Source organism: Schistocerca cancellata, chromosome 9, assembly GCF_023864275.1.
Source record: "Schistocerca cancellata isolate TAMUIC-IGC-003103 chromosome 9, iqSchCanc2.1, whole genome shotgun sequence".
Taxonomy (NCBI): Eukaryota; Metazoa; Arthropoda; class Insecta; order Orthoptera; family Acrididae; genus Schistocerca; species Schistocerca cancellata.
In genome coordinates this window covers 353,056,166-353,076,235 of record NC_064634.1, presented here as the reverse complement: position 1 = coordinate 353,076,235, position 20,070 = coordinate 353,056,166, and the positions used below count along the sequence as shown (strand labels likewise).

General features: G+C 44.9%; 1 protein-coding gene across 1 annotated transcript in view; it reads left to right on the top strand.

Annotated features, from left to right (window-relative positions):
- The first annotated feature begins 345 nt into the window (after positions 1–345).
- LOC126100808 (glucose dehydrogenase [FAD, quinone]-like) overlaps positions 346–20,070 on the top strand; it is a 319,968-nt gene continuing 300,243 nt past the window's right edge. Inside the window, exon 1 of the mRNA XM_049911441.1 lies at positions 346–435. The gene's annotated coding sequence lies outside the window, so the exon portion shown is untranslated. The remainder of the gene's footprint in view (positions 436–20,070) is intronic.

Genomic DNA, 20,070 nt, shown 5'->3' with positions numbered 1-20,070 from the left:
AGGCCCTAGCCACACGACATTTCATTTTTCAACAACGGAAACTTTGTGCCAGGCCAAAAATTTTGCACCTTTGCATGATATTTCACCAACTGTCGTATCGTTCCTCTGGAAACGTGATTCATGATGTAGAACTGCGGCGACGAGTAGTTTCCAGCGCACTTTGTCGTGTCCCCTCAGTGGAAGCGCAAGCTCATTAGGGACTGGTGCGAATTGTTACGTACGACTGTTGCCCGCGCAAGTGAAACCAGTACGGGAGGCGTGAGGCGTGGGTTACCGTTAGCGAAGCCGGGCCTCCCGTTAGACGACCAGAGTGCGGCGACCAGCGAAAGACAGTTCCCGAGATCGCGTCACCACCAGCTGACGTCGCTGCCATGGTCCTGCTAGCAGCAGTGTAGACTGATAGACTGCAGTCCTAAGTTGCAGAATCATCTGCAGGTAAGTCTGACGCACCATCATACCCCCTGCCGTCGCTTCACCTGCGGCCCTACCGATAGCTTCCAGACACGGGACATGACGTGTTGACTATAACGCTCTTCCAATGGCGTGCATTCGACTTGAGCATATCTACGAGAATAATACAATGTAATGTGATAGCTATTTCCTTTGTCTTTCTTTCCATCCTGTAGCTTTGGGTTTTTCCCTTTTAGCACTACAGGTAACCGTCACAATGCCGTAATCAACCTTGTGGAGTACTACGGCGTCGGCATCGCCTTTCGTGAGATACGACTTTACCAGCGCTGCGCATGCGCATTACGACGTTCGTGGATGTGCCAGTACGCTGTAGTTCAATTCTTTTATCTTGGCGGCTCGCGCATGCCCGCCCAGATGCGGGAGATAGCTGCGTTGCCAGTTGCAAACTACGCACGCGCTAAGAGAAGCAGCGCTATAGTATAGTATAGTTCGCAAACTTAACGTTGAGGGGGGAGCGCACAGTTTATGAAGTAAAACCACCACGGCCGCATTAACCCTTTCGCTGCTACAGAGACGTGATCCCCGCATTCCTCGCTGTGCGCGAATTTGTCATCCCTGCACTGCTCGCCTGTGCTGACACATGGTGTTCCGACTGCTTTGACACACTTATCATTCGATTTCACAAAAACTATTTGGCCCAAAAATTTGATTTTTACACATCTTCTTGACTGATACCTTCCCCCCATAAATGACTTAATTTTGTTTCAATGTTCGACGCAGTTATTGTGCAGCATGCCCGTAATGTTTTCATAAGTATTATTACGTTCCTTTACAAGTTATCGTCTGATTCGCTGTTGGCGCCTGGTCTGTTGTCTTTTAAGCCATTTAACAATGACCCTACAGTTTCAATAAATCTGCTTTACAAAGAAAACATTGGGCAACAGTTAGGGGAAATATTTTTCTCAGACTATTTGCAGTTTGTATCTTTGTTTACACCCTACAATTATGATGTAAGGAAACCTAACTTCCCTGTCGCTGTGTTAGAAAAGTTGTCAGAAATTCATAATGGCACTTTAGAATTTGACATTAAGCGGCGCGGTAGGTACAATAGCTTCTGTAGAACGGTAATTTCCGCCTTGATGTACGGTCCTCTCCATTAAGAAGAACCATACGAAGAGACGCCGTAAGTAAATGAACGCCTCTACAGTAACGAAATTTTATAATATTTTTAATTTTCAGGCTAGCGAAGATGTTTTAACTGAGTAAGACGGACCGTATATCGTGACGGAAAAACGAATTTAATATTTGCGTGAACAGTACCGACTTCACAAAAGTAGGCCTAATCTATGAAAATGTTACAGCAAAAGTCAGTCATTGAAAAAGACTATGAGGTCCATACCAACTATCATAGAATAATATCCGACAGATCTTATAACAATAACTTGGACTACGGTAAACTAGAGCTGGCATCTGGGAACGTAGTTTTATATGGCATTAGTAAAATAATTATAGTCATGTTTTATAAACCTTTTTCTGCCTATTGTTCTCCTAGATTCGCACAACGTTTGAGTATGCGACGTCCAGATATTAAATTAATTCTTTAATCTTTTAGAACGCCAGATCGTCTCATTCTGTAATTAACTTAAATAGTCTTAATGTACATCAAATAGATCACCCTAAATATGCCGCTCGATACAATGGCGACTGTAGGCCATTTGTGTGCGCTTCTCTGCAATGCTGGAATCGAAAAGAAGAATGGTACACATTTATCCTCATCTGTGACTTCACGTAAGCGCAGCTCGAGATGCTCGTTGAATTACTACTTAATATTTTATTAAAAAACTTCCAATATAATTTACACCCATACACGATAACACGGTACTACACCTGCATCCTAGTATCGATCGATAACACAGGACAACGCGGTAGCGCTTGTGAATAGAAGAGAGAGCTCACGATAGCTCGTGCGACCAGTTCTTGAATACCCCTCCTCCCCCCCCCCCCCCCAAAAAAAAAAAAACAAAAAACAAAAAAACAACTTCGCAAACTGAACTCACATCCTGCCCAGCCAGACTGACAAACGGATCATTTCGGTATCACTTCGTAGAAAATCAGAACGTGTAATGACAACAAGAGCGCCTAGAGCCATTTGTTGCGAACCTAACATGATGATAATATATAAGTACAGTATATATATAAATGGAAATGAGCTTATTGCATCGTTGGCCGGGAGGCCCCATCTGGGGAAGTTCGGCCGCCGAGTGCAAATCTTATTTCAATTGACCGCCTCGTTCGGTGTCTTGCTCGCCGGTGATGAGGATGAAATGATGATGAGAACAACACAACACTCAGTCCCCGAGCGGACAAAAATCTCCATCCTGGTCGGGAATCGAACCCGGGTCCACTTGCATGGGAGGCTAGCACGTTACCACTCAGCATTTTTTATTTACGCAAGAAGATCGTAAATGCTATTTTTCAAAATGAAGTACGTTTGCTTTTTCTTATATTTGTGCATAGCTGTTACACTATCGATTTATGTGTTAGGCATATGATTTGCTTTTAAATTTTTATCTATGATGAAAATCGATGTACATAGTACATAAAATTCAGGATTTTCTTTTTCTCTTAATTATCTATCACAGATAAGAATTTTGCCAAAGTTCTCATTATGTTTTTTAATTCTGAGTTCTCTTTGTTCGTTTAGGATGTTTGTTGATTTTTTTGCCGAATGTGCGTAGATTTCTTTTTTATACTAGTTGCTCACGTAGTTTCCTTTTTCGGCTCTATGAAGAATGAAGAGATTAGTACTTGTATCTCCTGTAGAGCGTTGATACATCCTGAATGTAGAATAGTTGTTTTCATTTTTGTTTATACACTCCTGGAAATGGAAAAAAGAACACATTGACACCGGTGTGTCAGACCCACCATACTTGCTCCGGACACTGCGAGAGGGCTGTACAAGCAATGATCACACGCACGGCACAGCGGACACACCAGGAACCGCGGTGTTGGCCGTCGAATGGCGCTAGCTGCGCAGCATTTGTGCACCGCCGCCGTCAGTGTCAGCCAGTTTGCCGTGGCATACGGAGCTCCATCGCAGTCTTTAACACTGGTAGCATGCCGCGACAGCGTGGACGTGAACCGTATGTGCAGCTGACGGACTTTGAGCGAGGGCGTATAGTGGGCATGCGGGAGGCCGGGTGGACGTACCGCCGAATTGCTCAACACGTGGGGCGTGAGGTCTCCACAGTACATCAATGTTGTCGCCAGTGGTCGGCGGAAGGTGCACGTGCCCGTCGACCTGGGACCGGACCGCAGCGACGCACGGATGCACGCCAAGACCGTAGGATCCTACGCAGTGCCGTAGGGGACCGCACCGCCACTTCCCAGCAAATTAGGGACACTGTTGCTCCTGGGGTATCGGCGAGGACCATTCGCAAACGTCTCCATGAAGCTGGGCTACGGTCCCGCACACCGTTAGGCCGTCTTCCGCTCACGCCCCAACATTGTGCAGCCCGCCTCCAGTGGTGTCGCGACAGGCGTGAATGGAGGGACGAATGGAGACGTGTCGTCTTCAGCGATGAGAGTCGCTTCTGCCTTGGTGCCAATGATGGTCGTATGCGTGTTTGGCGCCGTGCAGGTGAGCGCCACAATCAAGACTGCATACGACCGAGGCACACAGGGCCAACACCCGGCATCATGGTGTGGGGAGCGATCTCCTACACTGGCCGTACACCACTGGTGATCGTCGAGGGGACACTGAATAGTGCACGGTACATCCAAACCGTCATCGAACCTATCGTTCTACCATTCCTAGACCGGCAAGGGAACTTGCTGTTCCAACAGGACAATGCACGTCCGCATGTATCCCGTGCCACCCAACGTGCTCTAGAAGGTGTAAGTCAACTACCCTGGCCAGCAAGATCTCCGGATCTGTCCCCCATTGAGCATGTTTGGCACTGGATGAAGCGTCGTCTCACGCGGTCTGCACGTCCAGCACGAACGCTGGTCCAACTGAGGCGCCAGGTGGAAATGGCATGGCAAGCCGTTCCACAGGACTACATCCAGCATCTCTACGATCGTCTCCATGGGAGAATAGCAGCCTGCATTGCTGCGAAAGGTGGATATACACTGTACTAGTGCCGACATTGTGCATGCTCTGTTGCCTGTGTCTATGTGCCTGTGGTTCTGTCAGTGTGATCATGTGATGTATCTGACCCCAGGAATGTGTCAATAAAGTTTCCCCTTCCTGGGACAATGAATTCACGGTGTTCTTATTTCAATTTCCAGGAGTGTATTTTCATGGTTTCTTACACTAAATTTTCGTGCACTCCTGAATGTCGTATATTTCAGCTTTTGTTTGATCTATGCGTTATCTTCATTCCTAGTTTATTCTCTGTGCAAAAGCATTAAATTGCATTCCATACAATTTGTAGCGGCAGAAATATACTTTACATATTGGAAAGTTTAGATGGATGTTCTGGTGGCGGAATGTTCGTTTAAGCGAGATGCTCAAACGAGTTCACGTTTTCCTGAATTACAACTCAGTTCTTTTTAAATGATCTACTGATGTCAAGGAGCGACGAACTTCGTCGATGCGCTGTTTGAAGTCATATGAGGTTGTGGTTTCAGTGTTCTATAAACTTGATTCTTTCGATATCCGCACAAAAAGAAAAGTACTGGTGTTAAATCGGGCGACCAGAGGAACCATTTCAGAGAATCACGGCGTTCTAACCATTTCGCAGGAAATCTGTTGTTCAGTTCTTACGCATCACGTGCAGAATTGGCTGGGTGACCATCGTGCTGCATCCACATACAGCCTCTAAGACTTGACTACCATTTTCAAGGGCAGCACCTAAATTGTCGACGATAAAAGTTCGATGCATCTCAGTGTTATGATACCTGCAAAGTTATGTGGACTGATGATCCCACACCACACGTTAAAGGGCATGACGATCGACATGATGTACCCCCATAGAATTTTCTGTGACCCAGTTATGCGTATTAGTACCCTTCTCCTTCTTCTTTTCAGCGATCACAAGCCCCGTAGACCACACGCTGCATCAACGATCTGCTTCCATCTTCTTCTATCTCTCGCTGTCCCTCCCCACCCTGTGGGAATTCCTAATGCTGCGACGTCCTTCACTACATCATCTTTCCACCGTGTGCGAGGTCAGCCTAATGGTCTTGTTTCTTGGAGAGTGCCTTCGAACGCCTTCTTAGGAACTCTGTTGGTTTCTCTTCCAGCCACATGCCCAGCCCATCGCAGTCTTCAACTTTTTAATTTCTGGTCGATAGTGGGCTTCTTCATTAACTGATAAATTTCAGTGTTTTTTCGAACTCTCCACATGCCATTCTCCACTTTCTTTCGAAAACATTCATTTTTTCTTTATCTTTCTTGGTAAGCGTCCAACTTTCTGAACCATACAGTATTACTGGGCAGATGATGTCTTCAACTTGGTAGTGATTGACAAAGCTTTACTTTCGAGTGGGCTTCTTAGAGCATACAGACATCTTGATCCTGAGGCTAGTCTCTCGGATATGTACGAGGGGCGTTTGAAAAGTCCGCGCAAAAATAGAAACTACTTACGTGTTTGAGGTAAACGTTTTTTATTTTTCGACATAGCCTCCTTTTAGACTTAAACACTTCTTCCAACGTTATTCTAATTTGTTGATCCCTTCCGAATAATAGGAATTGTCCAAGTCTGCAAAATAGCTATTACTTGGTGCAATCACCTCCTTGTTTGAATAAAATCTTTGTCCCGCCAGCCATTTCTTCAAATTGGGGAGCAAACAGTAGTGCGAGAGAACCAAGTCTGGAGAACAGGGGGGATATGAAACGAGCTGGAATCCTATTTCCATTAATTTTGCGACCACAACTGCTGAGGTGTGTGCTGGTGCATTGTCGTGATGGAAAACGACTTTTTTGCGGTCCAATTGCGGCGTTTCTCTTGCAGCTCGGCTTTCAGACGGTCCGGAAACGATGAATAATATGCACCTGTAATAGTTTTACCCTTTTCCAGATAGTCGATGAGGATTATCCCTTGCGAATCCAAAAAGACACTCGCCACAACATTTCGGGCCGAAGGAATGGTCCTCGCCTTAATTGTTGCAGGTTCTCCCTTGGTAACCCATTGCTTAGATTGTTGTTTGGTCTCAGGAGTATAGTAATGAATCCATGTTTCATCCACAGTGACGAAACGACGCTTAAAGTCCTGCGGATTTTTCCTGAACAGCTGCAAACCATCATTGCAACACTTCATATGTTTCCGGTTTTGGTCAAGCATGAGAAATCGTGGAACACATCTTGCAGATAGCTTTCTCATGTCCAAACGTTTATGCAAAATATGATGTACCCATTCATTCGAGATGCCTACAGCCCTAGCAATCTCACGCACCTTAACTCTTCTGTCATCCATCACCATATCATGGATTTTATCAATGATTTCAGGAGTCGTAACCTCCACAGGGCGCCCAGACTGTTGAGCATCGCTTGTGACCATATGGCCACTCCGAAAATTTTCAAACCACTTATAAACTGTTCTAATCGAAGGTGTGGTGTCACCATAGTGTTTATCAAGCTTCTCTTAGTCTTCTGAGGCATTTTACCTTTCATAAAGTAATGTTTAATCACCACACGAAATTCTTTTTGTTCATTTTTTGACAATCATTCGACTTTCTTGATTCACACGAATGCAAAACACAAAGAAATAGACCAATATCGCTGAAACTTGGTGTGCGTTCTTTCCAAAGAGGCTACTAATTAAACAGACCTCTATACACGCCGGTCGTGCCATCTCTCGGACTTTGCATGGACTTTTCAAATGCCTCTCGCACAGAGTTATCATATTTTAACTGCTGTAGTGTTATCCAAGAAATTTAAATTGATGAACTTGAAAGGTCTCTGTTGGATTCCTTTCATGTTAATTTTGGGAGGAGACTGAGCAGTGGAACGTGTTATTTTTACACATAATCAAGAACGATCTGTCACCCTACTACACTTTAAAACAAAGTTTATATGTAACTCATGTCACAGAGTTTCATACGGAACCTGCATCTGCTTTCTTCTATATACTGTGTATGGTAAGATACTGTCATCCCTCTTCCCTTCTGTGTGAAAGGATGAATGAGCAAATGTATTTCTAGTTGCATGCTTGATCGTAGCAGACAAGCCTGTCTGCTAGAGAACAGTAGGACCAACGTCGGAACAGGTAGCTACGCTTTCTAAAAGCAAAGAGGTTTCTATTCTTAGTATGGTCCTGTCCGTCCCTTGTTATATTGGTATAGGAAGCTGCCTCTCTGGTCACTTCCGTTTTGTATCTGGAAGCACCCTTGGTAGGGGCCCAAGGGCAGTCTGTCCACGGCGAGCGCCTGAAGTGGTAAGATCTCCAGCTAAGCGCGTCTCTGCGAATTCTGTAGGACAATGGATTTCTTAAGTTCAGCCTAACTGAAAATTTACACCTTTATTTCAGGTTTAGATCTAAAATATCTAATGTTATCTTAAATTGCAACGCAGTGTAATTCAAGTGTGAAGTTTAGAATATCTTCCAGTAGTTGCTTTGTCACTACTTTTTGAGTAAACTGGAACCACGTGTGGATGATCCGTATATCTAACTAAGATCATCAATCTTAAATGCGAATATGCATGAGATTATAATGTCTCGTCTTGACAATATTTTTCAATATAGCAACTTTTATTTATGTTCAACCCACATGGGGTGTACTTTGTGAGACTAGTACCACATGATTATACAATTGTTTGACCCATCAGGTTAATAGGAAGACGACAGTAACCAGTTTGAGGTATTTCTTTTGTAATTTGTGTGTCGATGTAATTTATTTTAATTATCAAAAGTATTGTGGAGTTACACTCTTTGTGTAAACCAAGTTGACCACGTGAAGCATGTAGTGTAATCATCAAAGGTAGCCCTCAGCTATTCTTTTCGGGAAGATTTCACAGAGAGTTAGTATGAATTTAGTATACCAGTGTGTGGTAATTTCATGACGGACAGGATTGCACTACGAATGTAACTTCTTTGGGTGAAAATTGAATCGGTTGGTTGTGGTTAATTTCCTCTTGCATATGTTTCAACGTTCTTCATGTGTTATTTTATGAATGCAGTGTTGTCTGCAATCTCCCAATCTTGGCTCCATATTTGATGTGTTTCATAAGATTACAAACTCACATTTTCACAATCCTAAATAAGGCACCAGATTAGTTATGAATCAAGGTTAATATGCTGAAATTTTAATGGAACAATGATCAATGTTAATATAAATGTCCAAATTCAAACAGATTTATTTCTTTTTATTTAATATATATATATATATATATATATATATATATATATATATATATATATATATATATATATATATCACCGATTATCGTAAGATGAGTACTAAAAGATTATAATTAATGTTAGTCTGGTTGGGAATTTGGTAAGTTAGACTGGATATCTGGTGAAACAGTTGCTCAGTAATGCAAGGTTAACTTTCCCAGATAGCTCACAGCTTTTAAACTGCTTTTATTGTCTAAAATATCAGCACCGCTTTCGGAACAAATTAATGCACGAACATTACAAACTTACCTGTATCTAAAATGGTGGTCAATTTCAAAGTGTGGTTTTGGGTTTGTGGATGGACCTGTTTCCATATATTGTGTTTTTTCTTGGTTTATCAAAAATCCCATTTTGCTGGCACTGTGCCTGACAGATCCGTACATGTCCTTCAGCTCTGCTTCTGTCTCACTGAGTAAGACTATATCATCTGCGTTTGCCAGGAGTTTACTTCACTGTGTTCGAATCGGACACCATTGTATAGCTGTAAATTACCCTCTCTAACCATTTTCTTTAATGCAAGCTTGAAGAGAACACATGACAGAACATCTCCCTGTCGTGAGCCTGTTATGATTGGGGAGTCGGGGGATATGGATCCTCTGAACTTCACTATTGCCTGTGAGTCATCCATGCACAGTTTTATCATCCTAATAATTTTATTGGGTATCTTAAAGTCTCTTAGTGTGTTGTATAGGCTACTTCTGTGGATGAAGTCATAGACTCTCTGGAATTAAATGAACAGACAGTGGATGTTCTTGTTAAATTCCCAGTATTTGTCAAAATCTGCCATAGAGTAAACAGAGTATAATTTGTAGAATGGTTTGGCCAAAAACCAGCTGGGTACCCTTGAATAATGTTTCCTGTGCAAGGCTTAATTTTGCCAAGAATGATCATTGACAGAACTTTGTGTGTTATGTTCAGCAAACTGATTCCTCTGTAACCATTCCATTTTGTTTTCTTTCTTATGTGTGGGGCAAATCGTTGCAGTTTTCCAGGCTTCGGCTAGTGTTTCAGTTTTCTAGATTATTGCGATAAGGTTATAAATTTCTTTGCATAGTTTGTTTCCACCCCTTATAACATCTCTGCTGATACGTGGTCCTCGTCTGCAGTCTTGTTGTTTTTCAGATTTTGAATGGTGTGCACCGCTTCCTGTTCTGTGATTCTGTATTCTATCATTGCGTAGTTGAAGGTTAGTGTGATTTAGCATTTCTGAGAAATACTCTTTCCATCTTCCTAGAATATCTTCAAGCTGTGTTAGCATGTTTTAATTTTTTTATTTTATGAATAGGTTTTCACTTTGGTAACCTCTCTTACTGTTCTTTGTATACTGAAAGCAGCTTCGTTGAGTCTCTGTTCCTACTTTCCACTTCTATAGATTCCAAGACCAGTTAGATATTTACTTTTCTCTGTTCGTAGAACTCTTGCTATTTCTCTTCTCACTGTGTTGATGATCCCTCACCTGTTCTCATTCTCCATATTTTGCGTCTTTACTGGCTTCTTTCCTTTTTCCCACTGCCCTCTGCCATTTCCGTTGCTTCAGTTTCTTTTTCTTGCCCAATGTTTTCTCTGCTGCATGTGTTACCACTGTCTTTATTCTTTTCCGTGCCTTCGCAACAATTATGACGGTACACTGCAACATAATTTATGAATATCAATTAATCAAGGAACGTAAAACTGTGTAAGGCGTCCAGAATGATATTATTCACGGCCCATTCGCAAAAAATCGTCCTTATGCAGCTCCTGTGTCAGTGACAGGTGGTACGGGTGAAACTTGTGACTGTGTGCTATTCGCCACACAGAGATAAGGCTGACACCAGTTGCTGTAACAAACCTTTCGGAATCTGACGTGAGGATCACGGCACAATTCAGATAAAATTAACACATTCATACTCTCACTTCTTGCTGGTCTTATCGTCCTACCTTTTCAAAACTACTTGTTTATTGAAGCCATTCGGCACACACTGTTTCATCGGAAGAACAATTTGGATTTAGAAAAAATAGATCTCGTACAGATAATGTCTGCCACAAACATGTATTGGAAAAAAGAAAAGACTTTAACATAACAACGCATATCGCTTTCGTCGACTATGAAAAGGTTTTTGGTTAAGTAAACCGGAAGCGGATGTGAAGCATAATGCAAAAGAATAGATATCCGAAATCTCTGGTTCACGTTATGCAGAATATACACTGCTCTGCAGAACTTAAGGACGAGAGAGATAAAGTCTCCCAGTGGTGCATACAAAGACTGACGTCACAGGGCGTGAGGTCAGCATGATTACGGCCCTGCATCACGAGGCATTTGAAGGAAAGGCAAAAAACATTGAGTGTTAATCAGCGAGCAGATACGGTACTACACTCCTGGAAATTGAAATAAGAACACTGTGAATTCATTGTCCCAGGAAGGGGAAACTTTATTGACACATTCCTGGGGTCAGATACATCACATGATCACACTGACAGAACCACAGGCACATAGACACAGGCAACAGGGCATACACAATGTCGGCACTAGTACAGTGTATATCCACCTTTCGCAGCAATGCAGGCTGCTATTCTCCCGTGGAGACGATCGTAGAGATGCTGGATGTAGTCCTGTGGAACGGCTTGCCATGCCATTTCCACCTGGCGCCTCAGTTGGACCAGCGTTCGTGCTGGACGTGCAGACCGCGTGAGACGACGCTTCATCCAGTCCCAAACATGCTCAATGGGGGACAGATCCGGAGATCTTGCTGGCCAGGGTAGTTGACTTACACCTTCTAGAGCACGTTGGGTGGCACGGGATACATGCGGACGTGCATTGTCCTGTTGGAACAGCAAGTTCCCTTGCCGGTCTAGGAATGGTAGAACGATGGGTTCGATGACGGTTTGGATGTACCATGCACTATTCAGTGTCCCCTCGACGATCACCAGTGGTGTACGGCCAGTGTAGGAGATCGCTCCCCACACCATGATGCCGGGGGTTGGCCCTGTGTGCCTCGGTCGTATGCAGTCCCGATTGTGGCGCTCACCTGCACGGCGCCAAACACGCATACGACCATCATTGGCACCAAGGCAGAAGCGACTCTCATCGCTGAAGACGACACGTCTCCATTCGTCCCTCCATTCACGCCTGTCGCGACACCACTGGAGGCGGGCTGCACGATGTTGGGGCGTGAGCGGAAGACGGCCTAACGGTGTGCGGGACCGTAGCCCAGCTTCATGGAGACGGTTGCGAATGGTCCTCGCCGATACCCCAGGAGCAACAGTGTCCCTAATTTGCTGGGAAGTGGCGGTGCGGTCCCCTACGGCACTGCGTAGGATCCTACGGTCTTGGCGTGCATCCGTGCGTCGCTGCGATCCGGTCCCAGGTCGACGGGCATGTGCACCTTCCGCCGACCACTGGCGACAACATCGATGTACTGTGGAGACCTCACGCCCCACGTGTTGAGCAATTCGGCGGTACGTCCACCCGGCCTCCCGCATGCCCACTATACGCCCTCGCTCAAAGTCCGTCAACTGCACATACGGTTCACGTCCACGCTGTCGCGGCATGCTACCAGTGTTAAAGACTGCGATGGAGCTCCGTATGCCACGGCAAACTGACTGACACTGACGGCGGCGGTGCACAAATGCTGCGCAGCTAGCGCCATTCGACGGCCAACACCGCGGTTCCTGGTGTGTCCGCTGTGCCGTGCGTGTTATCATTGCTTGTACAGCCCTCTCGCAGTGTCCGGAGCAAGTATGGTGGGTCTGACACACCGGTGTCAATGTGTTCTTTTTTCCATTTCCAGGAGTGTATGTGGTGGTATTCTTCATTACAACAAGACCCAGAGTCAACATCAGGATCACCCCAAATGAGGAAAAATCGTAGGGGAATTGTAAAAAAAGACGAAGTGTGACGAGTGCAGCCCAGGAGTTTGGTATTGCCCACAGCATTCCTTGTCGTGAGTGGGGAGTGTTGCGGATCAGAGGCACTGCTGCTCAAAGGACAGGAGGTGGACTGTCAACTCCAGAAGCAGATGACCACTACATTGTGCAGCATTCAAGATGGGACCCAATGCGGGTGCCATTTTAGCCACATTTAACAGGACTGCAAGGCATGGAATCACACACTCCACAGTGACAGGGTGACATTATTGATGACCAGTATGTTGTCTACCATTGATACACTAAGTGATCAAAAGTATCTGGACACCCCGTAAACGTGCATTGTGATGCTACCTACTACCAGGTACTCCATATCAGCGACCCCAGTAGTCATTAGACATCATGAGAGAACAGAATGGGGCGCCCCCCGGAACTCACAGTCTCCGAACGTGGTCAGGTGATTGGGTGTCACTTGTGTCATACGTCTGTACGTGAGATTTTCTCACTCGTAACCATCCCTAGGTCCACTGTTTCCGATGTGATAGTGAAGTGGAAATGTGAAGGGACACATACAGCACAAAAGCGTACAGGCCGACCTCGTCTGTTGACTGACAGAGACCGCCAACAGTTGTAGAGGGTCGTAATGTGTATACAGACCATCACGCAGGAATTCCGAAGTGCATCAGGATCCATTGCAAGTACTATGTCAGTTAGACGGGAAGTGGGAAAACTTGGATTTCATGGTCGAGCGGCTGCTAATAAGCGACACATCACGCCAGTAAATGCCAAACGACGCTTCGCTTGGTGTAACGAGCGTAAACATTGGTCGATTTAACAGTGGAAAAACGTTGTGTGGAGTGGCGAATCATGGTACACGATGTGGCGATCCGATGCCAGGGTGTGGTATGGCGAATGCGCGGTGAAAGTAATCTGCCAGCGTGTGTAGTGCCAACAGTAAAATTCGGAAGCGGTGGTGTTATGGTGTAGTCGTGTTTTTCATGGAGGGGACTTGCACCCGTTGTTGTTTTGCGTTGAACTATCACAGCACAGTCCTACATTGATGTTTTAAGGACCTTCTTGCTTCCCACTTTTAAAGAGCAATTCAGGGATAGTGACTGCATCTTTCAACACGATCAGGTACCTGTGGTGGAGTGGTTACACGACAATAACCTCCTTGTAATGGACTGGCCTGCACAGTGCCCTAACCTGAATCCTATAGAACACCTTTCGGGATGTTTTGGAACGCCTACTTCGTGCCAGGCCTCACCGACCGACATCGATACCTCTCCTCAGTGCAGCACTCCGTGAAGAATGGGTTGCCATTCCCCAAGAAACCTTCCAGCATCTGATTGAACGTATGCCTGCGAAAGTGGAAGCTATCATCAAGGCTAAGGGTGGGCCAACACCATATTGAATTCCGTCATTAACGAAGGGGGCGCCACAAGCTTGTAAGTCTTTTCAACCAGGTGTTCAGATATTTTTGATCACAAAGTGTAGCAGCACATTAATGGTACCGTTTGCGCTGGGGCAAAGGGCATAGGGACAGGACCAACGAGGAGTGACGACACGTGTTCCAGAATCAGTCTGAATAGTGACTCTGGATATATCCTCTTATAGCAAGAGGTGGGAACACGTAATGCATCTATAAGTATTGTCGAACATGGCCATTTTAGTGGTCCACGTGTTATGTGGTGGGAGCCATAATGTCACATGGGCGTACTGACCTCCAGATCTTTGAACACGATGCACTCACCTGTCAACGTTAATGTGACACTGTACCTCTTCCCCACGTGAGTCTTTTCAGGTGTGCATTCGGCCTTTACTTCGTTTTTATGGGTGACAATGAGAGCGGCAGCATCGGAAAGCGCAGGCGAGAAGCTCTTGGAATGAAAGGATGTTCGGCGAATGAACTGCCCTGCCAGTACCACCGACTCTCATCCCATTGGGCATGTGTTTGAAGCGATGGGGAGGCGTATTTCAGCACGTCTACATGCAACAACGACTGAGCAACGGTTGTCAACTGCACTGGTGGAGGAATGGAACACACTACCACACGCACTCCTTACCAATCATGGGGTCACCATGAAAGCACGTTGTAGAGCATGCATTGCTGTCCAAGGGGATCACACACTCTATTAAGAACCATGTCCCGCCTTTTGTAATGTCCAGGGGAGCACCTAAATCAGTATGAGTCTGTACTTTGAATAAAAGTGTCATTTCTGTTCGTTTCATTGCGTATTTATTTCAGTTACCATCTGTACTGTACTGTAGCATTTCTTCCTGAGTAGTCCAAGTCTCATCGAGCTATGTTACTTGACAGTCACGCAGAAGTTACCTTCATCCTTATGTTTTGCCTACTAGTGTAATTTAACAGTTGTCCCTTCAGCCTATCTGTGCTCTTCTATTTACATGCAGTTTTAATGATAACAACTACTGATAAAGAACATTATCTCTGTTTACTCATCATAATGTTTATTGTCACTGAAAATAACCTGCTATATGATCAAAGGTACAAGAACACCTTTTAGTCCACGTTAATATGGGATGTGTCCATCCTTCACCTTCATGACGGCTGCAACTCTGCTGGTACACTTTCGAAGGGGTGTCTGAATATCTGTGAAGGAGTGGTAGCTCATTCTTCCTTAAGAGTCAAAACCAGAGAAGGTAGTCATGTTGGATACTGGATTCTGGGCCGAAGTCGACATTGTAACTCGTCCAAATGGTGTTCCATTGGGTTGAAGTCGGGACTCTGAGCAGGACAACCAATTTCAGGAATGTTATTGTCTACAGACCATTGCCTCACAGATGCTGCTTTGAGACACGGTGCATTGTTATTCTGAAACAAACAATCATTGTGTTCGAACTATTCCTTCACTGTATGCAGTTCGCAACTTTGTAAAATGTGTTCATATCCTTCCATATTTAGCATTTTCTTAAGCTTGATAAGGAAACCACACCCTAACCACGGGAAACATCCCCATACCATAACACCATCTCTAAGTACTTTGCTGTTGGCACGACACATGGTAGCAAGTAACTTTACCTAGGCATCCGCCAAACTCAAACCCTTTCATCGGGTTGCCACAGGGCATAGCGTGATTCATCACTCCAAATCACTTGTCTCCAGTCATTCACTCACTGTCCGTTGCCGTCGCTCTTTGCGCCACCTCAAGTGAGGGTTAGCTTTTGACTATAAAAATATGTGGCTTAGCAGCAGGTGCTCGATCGTTGTATCCCATTTCCTTTTAGTCGCGGTATCATGGCTCTAATTTGTAACAGTTTTTGAGAAAAGAGAAATATTGGTAATAAGTGAAGACATTAATGAGTATGCACATTGTGTAAAGTTTTACCACGCGAAGCAGTTGTCAAATTACTGAACTTTTCACAGATGTCGTTGCAGGACATTTAAGGGCTAACATGATAAATATCAATACACTTTTGGTTTTCGGAACATGTTTGTCAGTCCGATTTTATCAACTCATAGATAAAAGTTTACACTGGTTCCACCGAGTTTCTTGCCAACAGTAAACTACACTTTTAAGCCGACCATCAATCCTCAGTACATTCGCTGAGCGTGAAATAATGTTCTCATACACTCCAAAGAGACTGTTTCATAGCACATGTTGTCATCAACATGTCTATCTTCCTTGATAATGGACATCGGAAATAGCAAGACAACAAAATGTGTGAAGTGATAATTAAATCAAGACCCTAGGTTGCCGACAGGCGTTGATATACATCAACAGGAACAGTAGAAAATGTGTGCCCCGACCGGGACCCGAGTCCGGGATCTCCTGCTTACATGGGAGACGCTCAAGCCATCTTTTTTTTCGATAAAGTTTGTTGCGTTTGGTCCGGCCGGACATCAAAAGACATCCGTTCAAGTTGATCGTTGGTTCCTTGACTCAGTTTTTTTATTACAGAGAGCACGCAGCCCTTTGACCGAACATGATAATTAAATCAAGAGTATATAGCGACTGCAGGGACTTACCCCGTGCACGCTCCCCGTGAGACCATCATTTCCAACTCAATGTCCACACACTGCATTTGAAGTGCCCCGGTATATTCTGTGTCGCATGGTACTGAACCTGTAGGACCGCCTATTAATCACTTACTTCCATACGGCAGTAATATAGGACAGCAGCTGTTCGCTGAGATTGGAGCGACTGGAACAAGCGTATGGCCGTCTACTAGTAATTACTCTACTCGCGTGCATGGCGCAGCTAACGGTGTCGGCACTGTTGCGTCTTCTGCATAATTTCCGAGGAAACCCACGTCATCTTCTTCTGTTGTTTCTTGGTAACGGTTGTTTATATCTTGACTAATTATCTCTCGTTTGACGTTGTGCCACAAAAACAAACAAAGCATACCATTACTCGCCACACGGCCGGATGCTGCCTGCAGCTAAAAGACACTGTATTATTAAGCTGCGTACAACTGCCGTTTGCAACCGTATAAACTCGAATGCTAATCGTGGCAGCAAAGCGTCGAACTTTTAAAACAGAGAAACTTCTAGGATGATTTAGCACCGGAGAATGGAAGGCTAGTTGTGTCATATATTTTTCACACAGGCCTAACGCAGCGGCTACCCAGAAAATTACGAGGGTTGGAGCTTTAATAGTGGCAACTATTTATTTGCAGCTTGCACAAAACGTTCTGAAGTTTTACTGGCCTTCAAAGAAGTCACCAGCATTGTGTATAACCCATTGCAGGCGATGTTGAAGTCGTAGGATACTCTTGGCAGTGCCAATTGTGTTGACAGTTCGAGTGGCGCGGTCTATTGCCCGCCGAATTTGTAGCAGTTCTAAAGCGAATGCTATGAAGTGTTTCCTTCAATTTAGAAATCAAGTTGAACTAAACGAGGGCTTAAGTCAGTGAGTGCAGTAGGTGGTATAGCGCTTAGCAGCCCCGTCAGTCAAACAAATCAGTAACAGCTTGCACTGTATGTGCTTGAGCACTGTCCTGAAAAATGATGGTCAGATCCTGCAGAAAGTGTCATCACATCTGTCTCTAAGGTGGTCGGAGGTTGTGTTCCAAAAATGAACAGCCTTCAGAAGAACTTTGTTCATTTGAAAAACACCGTAAACAGGTATGACCTTCTGCTGATTCAGTGACATTGTATAAACTACATTTATGTGTCTCCTGGCTGAACACTCTCTTGGAATTATACGCAGAGTACAAAGGGCAGCACATTGGTTCACAGATATTAGCGCGCTACGGTAATTTGCTTCAAAGCTGCTAACATATGCTGCATTATTCTGCGTTTTCGTGCGTAGCCGTCCGCACGGTGGTAGCTGTTGCTTTTGAGGTCTTCAGTCCGAAGACTGGTTTGACGCAGTTTTCTGGGCTACTCTATGGTGATCTAGTCTCATCTCTGCGTCTACATCCACATCTACATCGATACTTCACAATCCACCCTACGGCGCATGGTGGAGAGTACACCGTAACATTACCAGTCATTTCCTTTCCTGTTCCATTCGCAAAAAGAACAAGGGAAAAACGACAGTCTGCATGTCTCTGTATGAGCCCTAATTTCTCGTACCTTATATTTGTAGTCCTTACACAAGGTGTATGTTAGAGGCAACAGAAAGTTCTGCAGTCAGTTTCAAATGCCGGTACTCTGATTTTCCCAATAGTGTTCCTTGAAAAGAATGTCGCCGTCCTTCCAGGCATTCCCATTTGAGTTCCCAAAGCATCTCCGCAACATTTGTGTGTTGTTCGAAACTACTAGTAACAAATCTTGCAACCGGCCTCTGCACTGCTTCGATTGTCTTCCTTTAATCTGACCTGGTATGGACCCCAAACACTCGAGGAGGACTCAAGAATAGGTCTCGCTAGAGTCCTATATTGCATTTTCGTAAAACCTGCGTGTTGTTCGAACCTACCAGTAACTAATCTAGCGGCCGCCTCTGAACTTCTTCGATGTCTTCCTTTAATTCGACCTGGTGTAGACCCCAAACACTCGAGCAATACTCAGGAATAGGTCGCACGAGTGTCTTATACGTGGTCTCCATTGCAAATAAACCACACATTTCTAGAATTCTCCCAGTTAACCGAAGTCTACCATTCGCCTTCCCTACCACAATCCTCACATGTTTGTTCTGTTTCGTATCGCTTTGCAACGTTAAGCCCAGACATTTAAACGACGTGACTGTGTCAAGCAGGATACTACTAGTGCTATATCCGAACATTATGGGTTCGTTTTTCCTACTCATCCATATTAACTCGCATTTTTCTACATTTAGTTCTAGCTGCCATTCATCACACCAACTAGCAATTTTGTCTAAGTCGTCCCGTATCCTGCTACAGTCACTCAACGACGAGACCTCACCGTACACCACAGCATCAACAGCAAACAACCGCAGATTGCTGCTCCCCCTGCCCGCCAAATTATTTATATATATAGAGAATAATAACTGTCCTACCTCACACATTCTGGCGCACTCTTGACGATACCCTTGTCTCTGATGAATATTCGCCGTCGAGGACAACAAACTGGATTCTCTACCTTAAGAAGCCTTCATGCCACTCACATATCTGTGGACCTATTCCATATGCTCCTTTAACGCCTGCAATGGGGCTTTCCAGAAATCTAAAAATACGGAATCTGCCTGTTGCCCTTCATCTACACCACTGGCCATTAAAATTGCTACACCACGAAGATGACGTGCTACAGACGCGAAATTTAAGCGACAGGAAGAAGATGCTGTGATATGCAGGCATCTTATCCGCACGGCTGTAAGGGTCGTGCAGCCACGTCTCTATCCCTGAGTCAACAGATGGGGACATTTGCAAGACAACAACCATCTGCACGAACAGTTCGACGACGTTTGCAGCAGCATGGACTATCACCTCGGAGACCATAGCTGCGGTTACCCTTGACGCTGCATCACAGACAGTAGCGCCTGCGATGGTGTACTCAACGACGAACCCGGGTGCACGAATGGCAAAACGTCATTTTTTCGGATGAATCCATGTTCTGTTTACAGCATCATGATGGTCGCATCCGTGTTTGGTGACATCGCGGTGAATACACATTGGAAGCGTGTATTCGTCATCACCGTATTGCCGTATCACCCGGCGTGTTGGTATGGGGTGCCATTGGTTACACGTCTTGGTCACCTCTTCTTCGCATTGACGGCACTTTTGAACAGTGGAAGTTACATTTCAGATGTGTTACGACCAGTGGTTCTACCCTCCATTCTATCCCTGCGAAACCCTACATTTCATCAGGATAATGCACGACCGCATGTTGCAGGTCCTGTACGGGCCTTTCTGGATACAGAAAATGTTCGACTGCTGCCCTGGCCAGAACATTCTCCAGATCTTTCATCCATTGAAATCGTCTGGTCAATGGTGGCCGAGCAACTGGCTCGTCACAATACGTCAGTCACTACTCTTGATGAACTGTGGTATCGTGTTGAAGGTGCATGGGCAGCTGTACTTGTACATTCCATCCAAGCTCTGTTTGACT